Here is an 18,555-nt window from a genome sequence, read left to right as displayed (position 1 = left end):
TCTGTTTGTGCCATGTTTTTCGAATTTTTGTGCTTTTTGTTGGTGACTCTGTTGTTTAAAGTGGCCCCAAGTGTAGTGCTGAAGTAGTGTCCTGAGTTTCTAAGAGCACAAAGGCTGGGATGTGCCCTATGGAGAAAACATGTGCTAGATGAGCTTCATTGAGACATAAGTCATAATGCTGACAACTTGATTTCAGATTTCCAGCCTCCAGGACTGTAAGATAATACGTTTTCATTGTTTTAAGCCACCCAGCTTGTGGTAGTAAGTGAAGAGACGAATACAGAAGGGTTTAAAGCCTCCTGGCATTTCCCAGCAGTCCTGAGGGCTGGGGCCACCTGCCTGCTTTTCCAACAGGTGCAAGGAGCAGGAAGCAACTTCAGCATATAGTGCATTCCTTCTTTTCCCTACCTACCATCACTTCCTCGTTATTTGTTGGAATAATGAGAAAAGGTTCTCATTATTTGTTGGCCGGACAATTTTGATAGCCCCTTGATTCATATTCTTCCCATAGTGTTCTCTCTGAAAAATCAGCCTTTACAGAGTCGCCAAAGAGCTCTTTTTAAAATCCAGATGCCCTGGGCTTCCCTGGTGGCGCAGTGGTTGAGAGTCCGCCTGCCGATGCAGGGGACACTGGTTCGTGCCCCGGTCCGGGAAGATCCCACATGCCGCAGAGCGGCTGGGCCCGTGAGCCATGGCCGCTGAGCCTGCGCATCCGGAGCCTGTGCTCCGCAGCGGGAGAGGCCACAATGGTGAGAGGCCCACGTACCGCAAAAAAAAAAAAAAAAAAAAAATCCAGATGCCCGAGCCGCAACTATGGAGCCCACCTGCCACTACTAAGACCCTGCGCAACCAAATTAAAATACATAAATAAATAATCAATCAATCAATCAATCCGGATGCCACACCCTGGCCGGGCCAGCCTCCTCACTCCTCTGTGAACGTGATAAGCTGGAGCGGGGCTTGCTCAGTTACTTCCTCCATGTCTCCCCTCAAATGTCACCCCTGTAGGGAGGCCTTCCTCAATCCCTAGATATAGTAACACCCTTCACCTCCCCTCCCACACTCTTTCCCTCTCACCATTCTATATTTATCTTTTTGGGGGTTTGTTTTTATTTTTTTATTTTTTTTCATTTATTTTTTTTGGGGGGGGTTTGTTTTTAAATCACGTCCTGACATAGCCTTAGTTTCTAGGAAACAACCAATTTGAAATAGGAGAGCAGGGAATTTTTATCCACCCATACAGTGCCTGGGTGCTCAAGAATTACTTGAATGATTGTTAAATGAATTCTGTCCAAATTCTGTTGCTGCTCTGTAGAACAATCCCAATCCGAGGCCTGAGGGTGGGGTGAGGGAGGAATGGGCATGGTCCTGCAATTGCTCCTGTCGGTTTTTCCAGGGCAACTGTCCACAGCTTCCCAATCTGCAGGATAATTTCCATTTTCTCTCTAATAATTTGCCTCTTTTTCTGTTGGGTTTTGCTGGGACGTGTCATCATCCCTGATCTATCCATCCCAAAATAATGCCCTCTTTCAGAGTCCCAGCTTTAAGAGCATTTGGGTCAGGACGGGTCTCTTTTTCAAATCTGGCCACCTTAGCCTCTAGGATCTTACTCCCCAAGGAAGTTGCTCTTTAAGTCAACTTTAATACAAATGTCTTCCACGGTTTTTCTTTCATTTTGCTCTGTCCCTGTCCTGTGCTGAGTGCAAGAAGAAGAAGAAGAAAAAAAAAAAAGCTTTGTAAACCAATTTAGTTCCTCCTTCAGACTGATAAAACCCTAACCAGTCTTCTAATCGGTAATTAATTCCTAAGAACAGAATTTTCCATCTTTGGGACTTTTAAAAGTTCCATTTGAACTTCCGTTTTTATTATCATTCAACTGAGAATTTTTTACTTCTCATTAAGACAACTTGCTCTCTATATTATAAAAGTTCTCAGTACTGATTATCTGTTTATTGACTGAAATTCACCATCCCTGTGAGTTAAAATTCAGAGCCTGGGCCAGGGCTAATGTAATGAACAATCCAGAATGAATGTGAGACCAAGTGACTGGCCATATGAATGCCTTCCTGAGCACAGCAGTTGAGGCAGCTCAGTGGGACCTACTGATATCTGGATGAGATGTACAGGCCGGTGCAGTACTCAGGAGTGCTCTGAGGCCCGAGGTACCTGACTGCAGAGCTCCCAGCCTGCTCTGGCCGTGAAAATGGAATCCCCCATAGTGGGCAGGGACCCTCACTGCTCAGCCCCTTTGTCTTCTCTTGGAGCATGTTTATTTGTGTTTTGAGTTTTAGTTTTTCATAATTCTGTTGTTAATGGTGCAAAAAAAAAAGTGAAAACTTAAATGACCATTTTTTTAAAAATAAAAATTATTATTAAAATGTTTAACACAGCCCCCTGTTTCTGTTAAGGTAATTAAAGAAGGAGTCCGTTAGACTGAGGTGGTTTTTCTGCCTTGGTAGTCTTTGTAAGCAAACTGAAACCTTAGCCAGAATCAATGCACTGGAATCTGAGAAAACGAAACTTAAGAACAACCTATCACAGATAGCCAACTAGGCTTTCCCAAATTAGGCAACCACGGAAGCTATAGCCAATCAGATAGTCTCCTTGTTTAGCTTCTGTGTCTTCTCTAAAAAAGCCTCCCCCAGCCCCTGTCGGTGGAGCATAGCCAGCCAACCTTCAGTCTGGTGCTGCCTGATTCCAGTTGATACATGCTCAAACTCTTGAAAATTTTAATGTGCCTCAGTTTATCTTTTAACATTTCTTTTCCCCAATAGTATGTATGTGAGATTTATCCATGTTGTGCCATGCCGCCATAATTTATTGATTCCTAATCGTGTATATTCCATTGAATGAAAATCACAATGTATTTATCCACACCAGTGTTTGCTTATTACAAATAATGGGACTATGCATATTCTTAAGACATGTCTTCTTATGCACCTTTATATACCTTTTTTTTGTGTGTGTGTGTGCTGTACGCGGGCCTCTCACTGTTGTGGCCTCTCCCGTTGCAGAGCACAGGTTCCGGACGCGCAGTCTCAGCGGCTATGGCTCACGGGCCCAGCCACTCGGCGGCATGTGGGATCTTCCCGGACCGGGGCACGAACCCGTGTCCCCTGCATCGGCAGGCGGACTCTCAACCACTGCGCCACCAGGGAAGCCCTATATGCCTTTTTTTTGGTGTATGGTCGGGCCACTCAAGATGGCTCTCTGTACCTCCCCTGCCCTACCAGTGTCTGTTTCACCTATATCTTACACACGACTGACCTTCCTGAACTCCTGCCCCCGCCCCAGCTGGTGATTGTTCTTATCAAAGGGGCGGTGAGGGGCGTGCCCCTCCGCTGGTTTCCCTGGTAACTAATGAGCCCACCTGACATCAATTCCCCTGTAACTGGTAATCTCCCCTTCCCCCCTGCCCCAGAGCGAAGACTGCCACCATGTTCATTTTCCCCGTCCACCGCACACAATCGGGTGTCGCTCCAGGACCTCGCTTCAGACGTGTAAGCTCCCCCATCCATTACACCACTGACGTCTCTGTTGCTGACTCCGGGCTCTTTCTTTGGTCTTTAAGTGGGGCAGGCACAGGCCTTGTAGGTCTGTGGGGTGCAGCCCAACAGTTGGGTAGATAAGCCAGTTTTTTGAAAGTTTATGAGTGTTTCAATTGCTCTAATCCTCACCAGCACTTGGAGTTGTCCTGCCACCAGCCCAGGGGTAGGGCCACCAACCTGAGTCTGCATTTCTCATCCCACTGGCCTTGGTCCCAAGGTGTCATAATTGGGCTGCTTTATTAAATTAGGACACATTCCTCTGGGGCCGAGGCTAACCTTCTCTCCCAGAGGCAGTGCTCCTAGGGCAGCAGAAGAGTCAATAAAAAACTAAAATAATCCAAGAGTAACTCTAAGGTATAAGGAAACTTAGGGCTGAGGGAGAATCCTTAAGGGAGGACAAACTTGGAAGGGCTTCGGGTCTCCTTGGAGACGGTGCGGTTAGCCCAGGGATAGCAGAGACGTTCACTGGGGGCCTTGGGGCCAGGAGGCCTTCTGAGTGCCTGAGCCACGTGGAGGCTGGCACAGGGGCTGCAGCTCAATGTGTGACCGTGGGCTTGGAGAGGAAGTCCGGGCGCCAGCGCTAGAGGAGGACACGCAGGCTGCACGGGGCTCCCGGCTCTGTATGGAGAGGGCTCTGGAAAAGGTCATCACCAGACCCAGGCTGCACATGCGCAGCCCAGACTGCCTGTCTTCACGCCCACCTTGCCCTCCCCTGGCCCTCACTGGAACTGGCAGGAGGACGCCTTTCTCCTGCAATGTCCTTCCGGCGCCCTCTACTGAGAAAGCTGACCATCGCGCTCACTCTGGAATTCCAGCTCAGTGCATATGCTGAAGGGTGCATTCAGAGCTGGGAGGTGGTAAGTTGATGATTGACACGAACATTATACAAATGCATGACATGACCTCATTGAAGCGGCTGGCGGGAAAAGGGGCTGATCTGAATCACTTTAGAAAACAGTGTTTTGCCTGGAAATTGTAAGGCTAAAGATGAAAGGAGCTGTAAAGAGCATACTGTAATTGGTAGATTTGTTTCCCAGAGGGCTGCAATTCCGAAATTGCTTCGCAGGTGTGCTGGGGTAGAACAAAGAAGTAAATGGATGATAGAACGTTGTGTATACCGCAGGAGAGGGAAGTTACAGACACACAAGGAAGGAAGGCTGGAGTGAATCCCGGGGACGGGTTAGACTGGAGACCTCAGTATGCAGCTCAGTACATGCACAGCTGGCTAGAATCAGAAACAATGTGAGTACATCTGTGTACTTTACGTGTATGACTTTTACTTATATTACCTCACTCTGCTGAGACAGCCCAGTAACAAGTATACCCGGTGTTAAGGCTTTGATTTCTGACTATCATTGTCCAGTGAAAGGAAGGCAGGCAGGCTTGGTAAAATGGCTGATTCTAGGCCGTGGGTGGGGAACATACAAGATGAGCCTGTAGCATCTTGTGGTGCCAGAAAATACGGAGGTTCTCAAAAAAACAAAAGGATGAGGGCATGCCAAAAGGTTGCGGGAACCAACCTGAAACAGATCCCAACAGCCAAAGCTGTAACCAACATTTCCCTAATGGGCCAGACACAGTGCCAAGGTTTTTAAAAAATATAAATATCGAATCCTTGCTACAGCCCTGGGAGATTTTTACTCCCATTTTAGAGATGAGAAAACTGAGGTTCGAAGAGGTGAATTAGAAATGCCTCTCCTGTAGCCCAGGTGCACTGTTGGAAGCTGAAGGCTGCCGTTCATCTTGTGGCTGGTCTATGTCGTACCCACGTTCCAGGTGCCTGGCCCGTCTGAGGCCATCCCTTCCCAACCTTGGCATCGTTTCTCCCTCGGGCCTTTCCTCCCCCCGCAGCGTGAAAGGGCACTGCTGTGGGTAAGAAAGCAGGCAACCAGGCTGCTTCCTTGTTCCTGCCCAGCCTGAGGGTGGGGATGGGGGTCTGTCAGAGGGGCCACAGGAGGGTGGGCTTTCCCTGCAGAGGAACTCCCCCGAGGTGGAGCACAGCTGCTCCTTGTAGCAGCAGGCTCTCTTCACAGAACCCAAACACCTGTGCTCACTCCTTCTCTCACTTCTAGAGGACAGGCCAGCCCTCTTCCTTGGCTGTGACAGGCCTTAAAAGATTCCGAGGAAGGTTCCCCAGGACATTTTCTCTTCTAAGTTCCTTCCTGAGCCCTTTGCATGGCGGGTGGCAGTTCTGGTTCTATCTCACTGAAGTCCTCCCAGCTTCAATTCAGACCGCTGCCTCAGCCCCAGCCTCCCTGGGGAAGAGAGCCCGGGATGCCTTGGTTCCCACCTAGCCAATGGTAGCGACAATTAATGCACCACGAATGGCCAGCACCACAGCAATGAACCCTGACCCAAAAGCTTGAGGGAGATGATGTCGGAAGAACCACTTCACAGGTGTGACGGCCAACACCCATGGGAGCAAAGGAGCCAGTCGGCATAAGTGGGTTCTCTAAAGAAGGAGGGGCTGGGCACAGGAAGGGTGTGGCTTGAGGGCTTCCTAGGGGGCAGGTACCTCCTGCAGCCTCTTTCCTCTGAGGAGGCCCCCTACTCTCCTTAGGAGCCGCATGGGTCCTCAGAACCCCACCTCACTCCCACCAGCCTCAGCCTGTGACCTTGGCATCCCTGCTTGGTGATTGACATTAAGCAAGTGGGTGGTCCTCCATTGCCGCCAGCAGCTGTCACAGGAGCTGTGGGGACATCCTGCCCTGCAGGGCTCCCTGCTTGCCACCAGTTCTCTTCCTTTGCCCCACACGCCATTCCTGCTCTCTCTTTCTCCCCAGCAGAGAGTTCTACTTCCCGCCCCAGTGGACAGTGTCTTGCAGGCCTCATGGCTGGTCTGGGCCCAGAGCACAACCGGAACCCAGGAGAACAAAGCCTGGAGCCCAGCCAGCAGACCTTGTCGTCACCTTCCAGGCTGCCTGCCTCTGGCTCAGCCAGCTTGCCCCCCTGAGCTTTTTTCTCCCAGCTTCCCTGGTCCCCGATCCAGCTGAGCGCTGGACTGGGGTCTGACTCGATCCAGAATTTAATCCACAGAAGGAAAGGAAGAAGGCTTGCTCCTCCTGGGGCTGGCAGGGGCTTGGGAGAGCAGGAGGCTGGCCAGGGAGGAAGCACGGCCTTGGAGCCGGACCCAGAGGTCGTGGAGACTCTTCCCAGTCTGGAGCTAGCTCAGCGGCCCCCAAGAGCATGGAAGAGTTGGCCTCTCTGCCCCAAGGCGGCAGGTTCTTGCCCTGCTTGACTCGAGGTGGGTGGGGCTGGGGGCGAGAGATGAGACAGATTGTGGAACTCGAGGTATCAGCATTTGCTGGGAACATTTGACTCGATTTTTCATTTGTTTCCTTATTCCCCCTCTGGGCCCCTTTGATGTCCCTGCTTCATCAGCCACAGCTAATTTTGATTTAACAGCAATATGCTGGGGCCCCCAGATTATGAAGTCTCAGTGCCAGTGTGAGAGGGAAGTGAACATTGGCAGGACATTCAGCCCCTTCGTGGCACTGCCTTCCCAGCAGAGACACAAAGTTTCCTAGGGGAGTAATGAGCGTGGGGCGGGGTGAGGAGAGCATAGCTCCCAGGGCCTGAGGCTGCCTAGAGGGCGCTTTGGTGTCACCTCGCCCCTGAGCCTTGGTGTCCTCATCTGTGAAATGGGCAGAGTGATGGCAGGACCTACCTCGCAGGGGTGGCTCAGGATCCAATGTGTTGTGCACACACAGCGTCCAAAACAGCACCTGTCCCTGTGCTCAGGTGTTGGGCAGAGTCTGCCAGACATGCTCGTTTCTTTTCCTCTCCCTCCTTCCCTCCTTCTCTGCCTTCCGTCCTTCTGAGCCCAGGCCCAGCTCAAACACCATCCCTCTGTGACTTGGGTAACCACAACTTTCGTCCATTTACAAATACCCATCCCCTTCCTCTCCCCTCCCCTTCCTCTCTTCAGCCACTGTCAAGGGTTGACATTTGAGGGAGGAGGTTGCTTATCAAGGAAAGATTTGCCCTGCAGGTTCCAGAGGGCCTCCCAGCGCAGCATTTTTGACACATCCCCTTTGGGGGATGCAGTCGTTTGCCTTCATGCTGGTGGCGTTTAAAAATAAACGTTTAATTGATGTACAACCTACGTGTAGAAAAGTGCACGGTTAATATACGTACAGCTAGGTGAGTTATCACAAGATGAACACCGTCCTGTAATCACAACCCAAATCAAGAAAAAACCCCACATTACCAGCACCCTGAAGCCCCACTCCTGCCCCACCGATCACTTTCCCACCCCTTCTGCCTAAAGTTTCCACTCTCCTATCTTGTGAGGTCATAGGCTCAGCTGACCTGTTCTTGAGCTTTATATAAACACAGTCAGAGCTATGCACAAAGGTAGACACAACTTTGTGTCCGATCTCTTTCACTCAGCATTGTATTTTTGAGATTCAGCCCTGTTATAGTGGGTAGCAGCAATTCTTGTTGCTTTATAATTTATTTTTCCTGTCTACCACTAAGAGACATTTTGAATGTTAGGGGTAATGCTCCTGTGAACATTCCTGTCTGTGCTTTTGGTGCACGCGTGCACACAGTTCTGTTAGGTGTCCACTTAGGCAGGGCTGCACAGGAGCTGGCTCATCTGGGCTCATGAAAACCAGCTGTTAGATTGCGAGGAGCTTGCAGAATTTTGCCCCACTCTGACCTTTTTCCCTTGCATTCCCGTTATTCTCGATGTTATTTATGTCTATTGTTACCTGTTTGGCAGGAACACTGTGTAACGTGATATTACTCATCTCTTCCCAACTCCAGATTCAGTGATGTCCATCCACGTTGGCAATATGAAATCAGTCACCTTGGAAATTAGCAAATGCTACAAATCAGGGCTTAGTAGATTGTTGTTTTTTATGGATTGTCTAGAGTTAGACTTAAGAAAGTGATAGAGAAAATGTCCACAATGCAGATTAAACTAATAAGTGTGTCATCTCTGTAGCTATAACATCATAAATAGCACAAACAATTGAGAAAATATTTTTCAGTTGTATGGTACTGGAAAACGATTATGTATCTGATTCAGGAAAGACATTGCTCACATCACCGACAAATAAGTGAAGTTCTGACATGCATCTAGTCGTTTCTCTTTCATCTTGCTCTTTAACATGAAAAAATACATCAAGCAACAGTCATGCTGGAATTACACTCCCAGAACCCGTTATTAAGCACTTAGCAGCCCAGCCCTGGTCATGGGGCTTATTGTGCTTTAGCTGATACTGCCAAATGGTTCTCCAAATGGGTTGTACCCATTCATATGTCTGTTTGTGGGGTTTTAAACAAGATTCAGTTGTACTTTGTAGTCCTATCTCAGGACCAGCAGTTTCCTAGAAACTGAGGCCATGGCGGAGCAAACTAGCTGACACAGGCTGGGTGATAATTATCCGCAAAAGATTCCATAAGCAAACGCTAGTTCCGTAGGGCCGCTTGCTGACGTGTGATCTGGGCGGGGAGGGGGGCTGCAGGAAGGAAGAGTTCACGCAGGTGCAGCTACTCGGCTTCCTGGAGGGGCCTGCCCTTTGCTGGCTCTGAGAATTTGAGTGATGAGGGGAGGCACCAGGTATCAGGGCGGGAACAGCCTGTGAGCACTGCAGGGCAAGGAGTATGGCTGGAGTATCTTCCCATAAACAATGGCAGAGGGCACAGAGCTGGGGGCAACTCCACTGGTAGCTGTATCCCTACTGTCCGGGTCTCCTGTCCTTTATGTATCAGCCCCATGGCCCACCTGGAAGGAAGCCTGAACTAGGCTGTCCCTGGGGCAGAAGCCCAGTGTGAGAAAGCTCTTCTCCTTCTCAAGGCTTCTCTCATGGGTTTAATTCTCACATCTTATGGATCACTGCTCAGCTCTGATCTCAGTAAATTCTTTAGTGCACTGAAATCTGTGGCCAACACAAAGTGGCCCATAAAATGATGAATAAACATTGTCCAAAAATGCACACAAGCCCTTCTGAAGCTTGTGAATGCACCCATTGTTCTCCCTACAGCCAGGGTAGATGTTTCCTTCTCTTTCCCTCAGGGGTGAGCCAACAATCGATCACGAAGCAGTGGTCAACAATCAGTCACGAAGCACTGTTAGTCATGAAACTCACAGAGGCAGGCTCTGTGCTAGACGTGGACCATACAGAGAAACACTCCAGCCCTTCTGGGTCCCTGTGCAAGGAAGGAACCGACATGCATGGAACAGTGCCGATAAGCTGAAGGCTTGAATGGGAGATTGTCTGCACTCCACTGCTGCAGGCGTGGGTAGGGCAGGGGCAGAAGGGTCAGAGTGGGACTTGAGGGGGCCATTAGGAAGGTTGTCCCAGGCTCCTAACATGTAAGAATGATCCATCAGCATGATACAGAGTGTTTCATGAGGCCCTGGAGTTGGACAGTGTTTTGGGTAATTAGACATCAGCATTATCCCGGGGAGAAAATGGACCCATGGCCCCCAAAATAATTTTAAATAAAGCCCCAGACCTCTGCCTTTGACTTCTGCAGTACCAGTGCATTCTGAGTGGTGGTGAGTCAGGGAGCTTCCTCTCTCACAATCCGTCTGGAGGTCCAGGGGTCTGTCAGTCCGATGGTGTCCAGAATGGAACTTCTGGTCCACCCCCTCCCGATCTGTTCCATCCAGAGTCTTCCAAATCTCAGTTAATGGAAGTCCATCCTTGAGCTTCTCAGGCCAAGCACCTTGGAGTCGTCTTCCACTCCTGACCTTCACACCCCGTATCCCCCGGTAATGTAAGCAAATCCCATGGTGTCCACCTATCAAATGTGCCTAGAATTCAACCTGTCTTTCCACCTCCCCACTGCTGCACCCTAGGCGAAGCTGTCTCATCTCTGTCCCTGATTATTGCCGAGCCTGCGCAATTGCCTCTCTGCTCCCTCTCAGTCTATTTTTAGCCCCCACCCCGCAGTGGCTCCTACCTTCCCAGAGTAAAAGAGGGAGTTCCTCCAGTTACCCACAAGGCCCCACAATTCCTCGTCCTTATACTCTCTCTCAGTCACTTGGTTCCAGCAAGGCCACCTTGTGGAGGTTGCTGGAAGATGCCAGAGTGAGGGTGTGTGGGGACTTTCCCTGCCCCTTTCAGAGCTGCCACAGGTGGGAGGCAGACTCCCTCTCCCATTTGTAGGGCACTGAGCACAGGCATGGTCTTCCATGCCTTTTCCTGGACATTCTCATCTCCCATCATGGTAACTGCCTGCTCACTTGTTTGTTGCTGTTGGGGGCAGGGACCAGGTCTGGTTCATTTTGCTGACACAGCTCTTGACAAGTGCCTGGACCAGAATAAATGCTCAATGAGGATGTTTTCAACTGAAAGGAACCCCACTCCTCCCCTAGTGCAAGGAGTCAGGAAGCCAGATTCTACCTAGCCCTCCCTGGGCGAGTCTGGGCAGGCCACATGCCCGCCTCTGGGCTTAGAGACCCTACTTGTAAAATAGCATCAAAGGAAACATTCAACTCTGAGAGTGTCTGATTTTTTTTTGCTCAAGTTATTTCGTAGGAACAACCTCAAGCCAGAATATTTCCAAATATCCTGGAAATTGCTCACTTCTCTGACTCTTTCCTCCATTTGCAAATAGTCATCGGGCTCTGCTTCATCTAGCACGTCCCCAGGCTTTGCTACCAGTTCCTCATTCTACGAGTCATCTTCTGCCTTTAAACCGTCATCTTGGCCATCTGGCATCCATGTTGCACCCTGCTGCTGCTTCCTCAACAAGGTGAACCATTCCCGATGACTAGGGAATGATAGGTTCAGAACAAGCTAGTCCTGGACTCACCCCTCAGTCCGTGGCACTCTCTGCGGCCCCTGCAAAGCACATCACCTGTCCTTAGTCACCAACATAATGACCCTCAGCTCTTGAGGAAGTGGCCAAGTGACCACATGGGCTCTGGGAAATCTTTCCTTGTAGCCCAGAGAATTTTGGAGGTAGGAGCAGAGGTAAGACCTAAGAGTCAGGAGGCAGCTGACTGGAAGATGGATTAGAAAATGCCAAGATGAGCCAGTGAGGCTGCTAGGAGGGGCCTTAGAATTAATAAGTGAATTTAATGAGGTTGCCAGATAATAAGGATAATATCCAAAAATAGATTGTATTTGTAATACTAGCAATTATTAGGAAACAAAATAAAAATCAGAAAATGAAAAAAAAAAAGGATGATCTCACTAACATAATGTTCAATGAAAGGAACCAGATACAAGAAAATACATATTGTATGATTCAATTTACATAAAGTTCAAACAGAGGCAAAAGTAAACTATAGTGTTAAAAATTAGAATAGTAGTTAACTTTGGGGACAGAGAGAGGGGTGTTGGTTTGAGTGGAGGTATAAAGAGGCTTCTGAAAATTGGCAATGTTTTCTTTTTAGACCTGAGTGGTGGTTACGTAAGTGTTCTTTTTGGGATAATTTATTGAGCTGTACACTTACATTTTTACACTTTTCTGTATGACAGTCATTTTTTTAAAAGTTCAAAAAAGACTCCATGGCCAGCTTGAGTAGGTGATCCACAATTTAAGCCAGTTGGCTATAGCCAGATCAGAAGAGCCATGGGATTCAAGAATAGCCCTTTGCAGGACAGTATGGGAGGGGAAGAGGGAGATGTGGGGGAGGAGAGAGCCAGAAGAAAGTGATCTCATTTCACAGAGGGCTTCTGCAAAGAATAATGGGTTCTCATTCTCTCTCTACGTCTCTGTCTCTGTGTGTGTGTCTCCCCCATATCTGAACATTCACACCTGCGTTTCTCAAAATGTTGGCTTGGTTGCTTGTTTTAAAACTACCTAGGTTCTTATTCAAGGTTATGACTTTGTTGTCTTTTGGGAGGAACTCAAGCTCCCCATTTCTGACTCTTTGACCCATTGATTATTTAGAAGTGTGAAGCTTAGTTTCTGAGTGTTCGGAGGTGTTCCTATCTCTGTTCTTGATTTCTAGTTTGATTTAAATGTGATCAAACACATTTTGTACGATTTAAATTCTTTTAAATTTGTTGAAGTTTGTTTTATGTCCCAGGATGTGGTCTATCTTGGTAAATGTTCTGTGGACACTTGAGGACAATGTGTATTCTGCTGTTGTTGGACAGTGTTCCGTAAATGTTGATTAGATCTTCGTTGGTGGTGTTGTTGGAGTGGTCCTTACCCTTGCTGATTTGCTGTCTCCCTGTTCTATCAGTTGTTGAGAGAGGAGTTTGATGCTTCCAACTATAATTATAAATTTATCTATTTCTCCTTTTAGTTCTATCAGCTCTGTTTTTTGGTGCATACCCATTTAGGATGTTATGATCTCTTGGTGTGTTGACTCTTACCATTATGTAATATTCCAAGCTGCCCCTAATAATTTTCTTTCCTCTGAATTTGACTTTATCTGATATTAATACAGCCACTCCTACTTTCTTTTTAATTAACATTTACATGGTATATATATTTCCATTCTTTTACTTTCAACCTAGATATGTTGTTACATATTTTAGTGAGTTTCTTGTAGACAGCCAATGCAGGGTTGTTTTTTTAAAACACTCTGCTAATCCCAGTCTTTTAATTGGAATAGTTAGACTATTTATAGTTGATATAATTATTGATATATTAGGGTTAAATCTGTCATTTTATTTTAATTTTTGTTTGTTTTCCCTATTTTTACATTTTCACTGTTTTCTTTTACCTACTGTCTTGTGGGTTACTTAAACATTTTTTAGAATTCCATTTTGATTTATCTATAGTGTTTTTTGCTTTTTTTTTTTTTTGATGTGGACCATTTTTAAACTCTTTATTGAATTTGTTACATCATTGCTTCTGTTTTATGTTTTGGTTTTTTGGCTGCAAGGATGCGTGATCTTAGCTCCCCAACTGGGGATCAAACCCTCATCCCCTGCATTGTAAGGCAAAGTCTTAACCACTGGGCCACCAGAGAAGGCCCTGTCTATAGTGTTTTTGAGTGTATCTCTTTGTATAATTTACGTAGTGGTTGCTCTAGGTATTACTTCGCACACACAATTTATCACAATATACTGGCCTGTTAGGTTGAATATGGACCCCAGAGGTGTACATGTCCTGATTCCTTGAACCTATAAGTATGTTACCTCACGTGGCAAAAGGGACTTTGCAGATATGATTGAATTACAGATCTTGAGATGGGGAGATTATCCTGGTGGGCCCAATGTAACCACAAGGGTTTTTATAAGAAGGAGGCAGGAGAGTCAGTGTGAGAGACTGAGATACGATGCTGGAAACAGAAGTGGGAGTGAGGTGGGGCCAAGATGCAAGGAATATGGTGGGCCTCTAGAAGATGGAAAAGGCCAGGAAGTGGGCTCCTCTGGAGTCTCCAGAAGGAGCACAGCCTGGTGTTCTTTAGCCCACTGAGGATAACTTGAACCTCTACCTTTACAACTTTAAGATGATTCATTCATATTGTTTACACCACTATATCTATCATCTCCAGGGTTTAAGCTGTACTTAGCAGGAGGAACAGGGAGAGATGTGTCTACTCAATCTTTGTCCAGCACTGGAAGTTGGGTGTGCTGCTTTGGGGTGCTGGTGGGATTTCAGGATGAGTTGTCTGGTTCACGGCTGAGCGCACCTCCAAGTAGGCATGAGATCTGGGTGGGCAATACAGTTCTGGGGGTTTTCGGCACAGAGTGGGTTTAATCCGAAGGGGGAAGGGGGATGAGATTCCTTAGGGACAGGGTGTAGTGGTGGTGGCGGGGCAAGGGGAGATGACTTGGAACCACTGTTAGCTCTGTGGTTCTGAAAGATTCCCTCGGGGACGGACTGCAGTGGGGGAGCCGAGAGGCAAGGGAGTGGTCAGGAGCCCAGGCAGGAGCCCAGGGCCATCTTGTGACCATGGAAGAGAAAGGAACATGTGGACATAAGGGCAGAATGAAGAAGGACTCGGTACATTTGGGCCCTGGATCACACACAGTGGGTGAAGGAGAAAGGGAATCAGAAAGACACACAAGTATCAACCCGGAGAGACTGAGAACATGGGCCCAGCCCTACCAGACTGGAGTGAATAGAAGACCACAAGGAAGGGCAGGGGTTCCGGGGTGCAAGGAGAAAGGGCAGGAAGGAGAAAGGGCAGGAAGGACAAGCAGAGAAGCCTTGATTGCTGAGTTTCCTTTACAAATAGGGCAACATTGGGCAACACCGCTATTGGTTCAGAGCCCTTGCTCTCCTGTCCCCCAGCCCCCTCCCCTCAGATTCCTCAGAGTCCCCCACAAACACCACAGCTCCAGGGGGTCAGCTCTCTTTTCAAGAGGGACAACCAGGTGGCTGAGCTTTAAGAGTCTTTTCCTGAATGGATTTTTGGAAATTAATTCTCGCTGCAGGAAGGTTTTGCTCAGGGTCAAGATTGGCTTGGTGGATCAAGAAAAGGGGCCTCCTGCTACCCCCATACCCCTCCTCTCACTCTCGTGTGAACACACAGGAGGTTAAGGACGAGTGGACAGGATGCCCGGAGGGAGCCCTGGCCTAGTGCCTGCTGAGCAACCTTGGGAGAGTGTCATTTCTGGGATAAGACATACTTGTAGGATAAATGCCACAGCTCACGGGCAAGCACCTCCTGAAGGGCCCTGGGTCTGTGCTATTTTCACTTCTGGTTGCAGCTGAATAGAAGATGCATAGGAACAGAAGGAGGACCGAGGAGGCTAGAGTCTAGAGCTGGGAGGGAAGGAAGGGAAGGGAATGGAAAGGGCGTGTCCCCACGGAAGACCCCCCCTGGCAGGTGCTAGTGAGAGGCCCTAGGCTGCCAGGGACCCCTCTGGAGATTCCAACAAGCCTTTGACTGCAAACTAACCCACTAAGTTGAAAGCACTTCTGGCCTTGAAAGGGAGGCACAGGAGGGTTTGGGGGTGTCTGGAACCCTGCCTCCACGGTTCTCCCAGCTCATCACTGGCGTTTCCGTGGTGCTCTCCTGCTGCCCTCTCATTTTGTCTTTGGAAGCTGATGTGGGGAGGAAAGAGGCCTTTTGCTAGAAGTAGGTCCTAGCTTCCCTGTAGGAGAGTGCTGGGTGCCGGGGTTGATGGAGGAATCTCCGCTTCAGCCTTTAGCATCCGCTCCCTGCTGCCATGCTCTTACCGACCCTCCTCGGGACACCAGGCAGGCAGGTGCTGCACAGCACAGGGTGGGGCACTTCTCGACTCTCCTGCGCTTTTGTGCAGGGCCCCTCCTCCTCTGTTCCATCAGATAAGGCCTTGGGTTCTCTCAGCTCTGATGTTCCTGCTCCCTCCCGAGGTCCGAGGCAGGACCAGAATGTCCCCCCTGCTGGGAGGCCTCTGCAGGGCACAGGGTAGGGAGGAGGAAGGATGGGTGCAGCCACCCCCCACCACACTGTGCTGGGGCTTCTTCCCACCTCCGGGGGGATGAGAAGGGTGCCATCAATTAGAATTGTAACCAAAGGATTTGGTGCGGGGGGTTGCTTGGCTTCTCGCCCCAGCTTTCTCCACACTCACTCAGTCAACAAGCCCTCAGTGAGGCTCTTCCTGGGCCCGAGATGGGTCAGCCACAGACCCTTCCCCCTGGAGCTCAGCGCTGGGGGCTCTGGGTGCCGGAGATGGGCCAGTAATTGCAATGACTGTGGTAGAAGGAGGCTGAGTCAGGCTCAGTGCAGGCTCCCAGAGGAGGGGCACCCAGGACAACCGCAGACACATGTTTAAGAAGGAGGGAGGGAGAGACAGAGCTAGAGATGGAGAAAGAAACCAAGGAGAGAGAGACAGAAAGTGAGAAGGAGAGGGGAGGAGGCCGGGATTAGAGACAGAGATACGGAGAAGGGGCCGGAGAGCAGGACAGGGTAAGACTGAACACTTTAGAACATGGGGGCACCTGGGGCAACCATGTGTTCTGTGATAAGGAGGGGCATGTGGGGAAACTACCTCTGCCATTGTCTCCACCCCAGGTGCGCTGTTCCCTTCGCTGTCAAAGCTCCCTGCGACACCTCTGTCTGTAAATCTGCACACTGGAAGGCAGCTCTCAGCACACACAGCCCTTCCCGCTGGACCAGGTGCCTCCAGAGGCCATTTCTGCTCCCCTTGTACCCTTGTGACCAGCTGAGCCCCACACGGTGAGGACTCATGAGTGTCTGCAAATATGGACAATAGCTTGCCTGTACTGAGCCTGCGTATGCATCTCAAACATCAGGTTTGAACTCTGCCCACTTCACAAGGTGGGTATTATTTGTGTCCCTTTTTTACACCTGGGGAAACAGGCTTAGAAAGGTTGAGAGTCTGGCCCACGTCCAGGTGGCTGTTTAGGGCGGAGCAGGTTGAAACCCAGTTGTCCAAACCCACCTCCTGAGCTTCTAACCACATCTCCCCTGGGCCCTCCAGCCTGCCAGACTGTCCAGGGAAGAAGTGAATGGGGGGCTGAGGAAGGGAAGCCCACCTGGAGCAGTGGTCTGGGGACTGAGCACTCCTGGCCCAGAGGAGCTGGAGAGACGGAGCAACGGCCTCACCCAGGGAAATGGAGGAAAACGGTGGTTCCTTGTTCCGCTAAGTACCCATCTCAAGCTCCTTCTCAGCGAAAGCCCATCCGACCTTCCCTCGTGGGGTGCAGGCAGCAGACATGGAGGCCTCCGGCCAGCTGAGCTGAGATCCTGAAGGCCACTGGGCAGGACCCTCCCTCCCAGAATGTGACCCCAGGAGAGGGGCAGCGAAAGGGCCCCCAGGGCTCAGGTGCTTCCCGCCTGGGCATTTCCCTGGGCAAAGGGCCTCATTCCTTCTGGGAAGAAATTTGCATGGCTGGCCCTGGGCCAGCCTCCACCATCGTCCAGGCTGCCCTTCGCTGACACCTTCCTGGAAAACTCTCCCTAGGCCTGGCGTACTGCGCATTCTCATCTCAGTGGTGTGATGGTTAGGTGCTCATGGAATCCGATTTCTGCCAGGGACATGGGGTGCCACCCTGACCAGCAAGACTGAAATCTTGCAATTGGGCCAACCTGGGGTGTTTCCACTGCCCCTTCGACTACTGGGGAGAGTGTCCCTCAGCAGGTCTGCGGGTGCTGGCCCCGGGAGGGCCCGGCCCTGGGAGGAGAGGGTCCCCGCAGGGCAAGGATCCTGACTCTGAGGAGGGGTAGTGAGGAGGAGGAAGGGGAAGAAGTCTGTGCATGGAGATGGAAATGCTTTGTCTCTGTGGGTTCTTTGTAAATTGGGCAACAATTGGCAATAAGACCTATTAGTTCACAAAAGCATGGTTTTCCTGCCACTGTGCTTCAGCTGAGCTCCCTCGTGACGGCACCCCAAACCCCACAAGCGTGTCTGAAGACTCTTGGGGACCTTCGGCTCTATGCAAGGGCCCAGCTCCAGCGAAGGCCTTGCTCCAGAAATCACGGTCATCACACTGGCTGGAAGGCAGGGAGCTCTCCATCCATCTCTTGCTCATTCTTGCTTACTTCCTGATCTCTCTCCAGGGTGGTCAGCACAGGATTGACTAAACCAATAAGAGGTCATGGGACAGGAGTCAGGGGTCAGTGACAGATTTCTAGCTGCATGATGGTGGACGAGCTACTTTGCCTGAATCCCCTCGTCTGGAATGAGGTCTAATGAGGCCATCACGGTGCTTCTGTGAAGCCATGGCTGATGTGTGAAGGGGCTGGACAGTGCCTGATCCACAGGAGGGTCCAATACTGCCGCTGAGAGCAAGAGCGGAGGCCATCCCTGGGCCCCAGTCTCTGTATCCGGCGCTCTCAGAGAGTTCTGGGCCCGGTGGAAAAGAGCGCGCCTGGCTGCGGGCCTAACGGGAGACTCGGGGTTAGTCATTTGGTCTCCGTATCTCACTCACTGCGTGACCACAGGCAATCCTCAGTTTCCCTCTTTTTAGAGCGGAAACAGTGACTTTCTTACCTCAGAGAGCTATTGTTAGAGTCACAGGAGACAAAGTGACTGGCAGCTCTGTTCGGGGTTGAAAGTGCCATCTAAACGCTGAGATTATTATCTTCTGCCTCCTGGGATGCGCCCCACCCCCTCACACACACACGGGCACTGCATGCCTCCAAATAATGACAAACAGGCAGAGGTGTGCTGTAAACTGGCTTTCT

General features: G+C 49.9%; 1 protein-coding gene across 2 annotated transcripts in view; it reads left to right on the top strand.

The window, feature by feature from the left end:
- Positions 1–3,240: 3,240 nt before the first annotated feature.
- LTF (lactotransferrin) overlaps positions 3,241–18,555 on the top strand; it is a 47,936-nt gene continuing 32,621 nt past the window's right edge. The window contains exons 1-3 of one of the 2 annotated variants that reach the window (XM_082664737.1): positions 3,241–4,405; positions 4,672–4,790; positions 16,420–16,686. The gene's annotated coding sequence lies outside the window, so the exon portion shown is untranslated. The remainder of the gene's footprint in view (positions 4,406–4,671; positions 4,791–16,419; positions 16,687–18,555) is intronic. The other variant, XM_082664738.1, reaches the window with a different exon arrangement.

Source organism: Grampus griseus (genome assembly GCF_964374135.1).
Source record: "Grampus griseus genome assembly, chromosome: 10".
Taxonomy (NCBI): Eukaryota; Metazoa; Chordata; class Mammalia; order Artiodactyla; family Delphinidae; genus Grampus; species Grampus griseus.
This window is presented reverse-complemented; position numbering and strand designations above follow the sequence as displayed.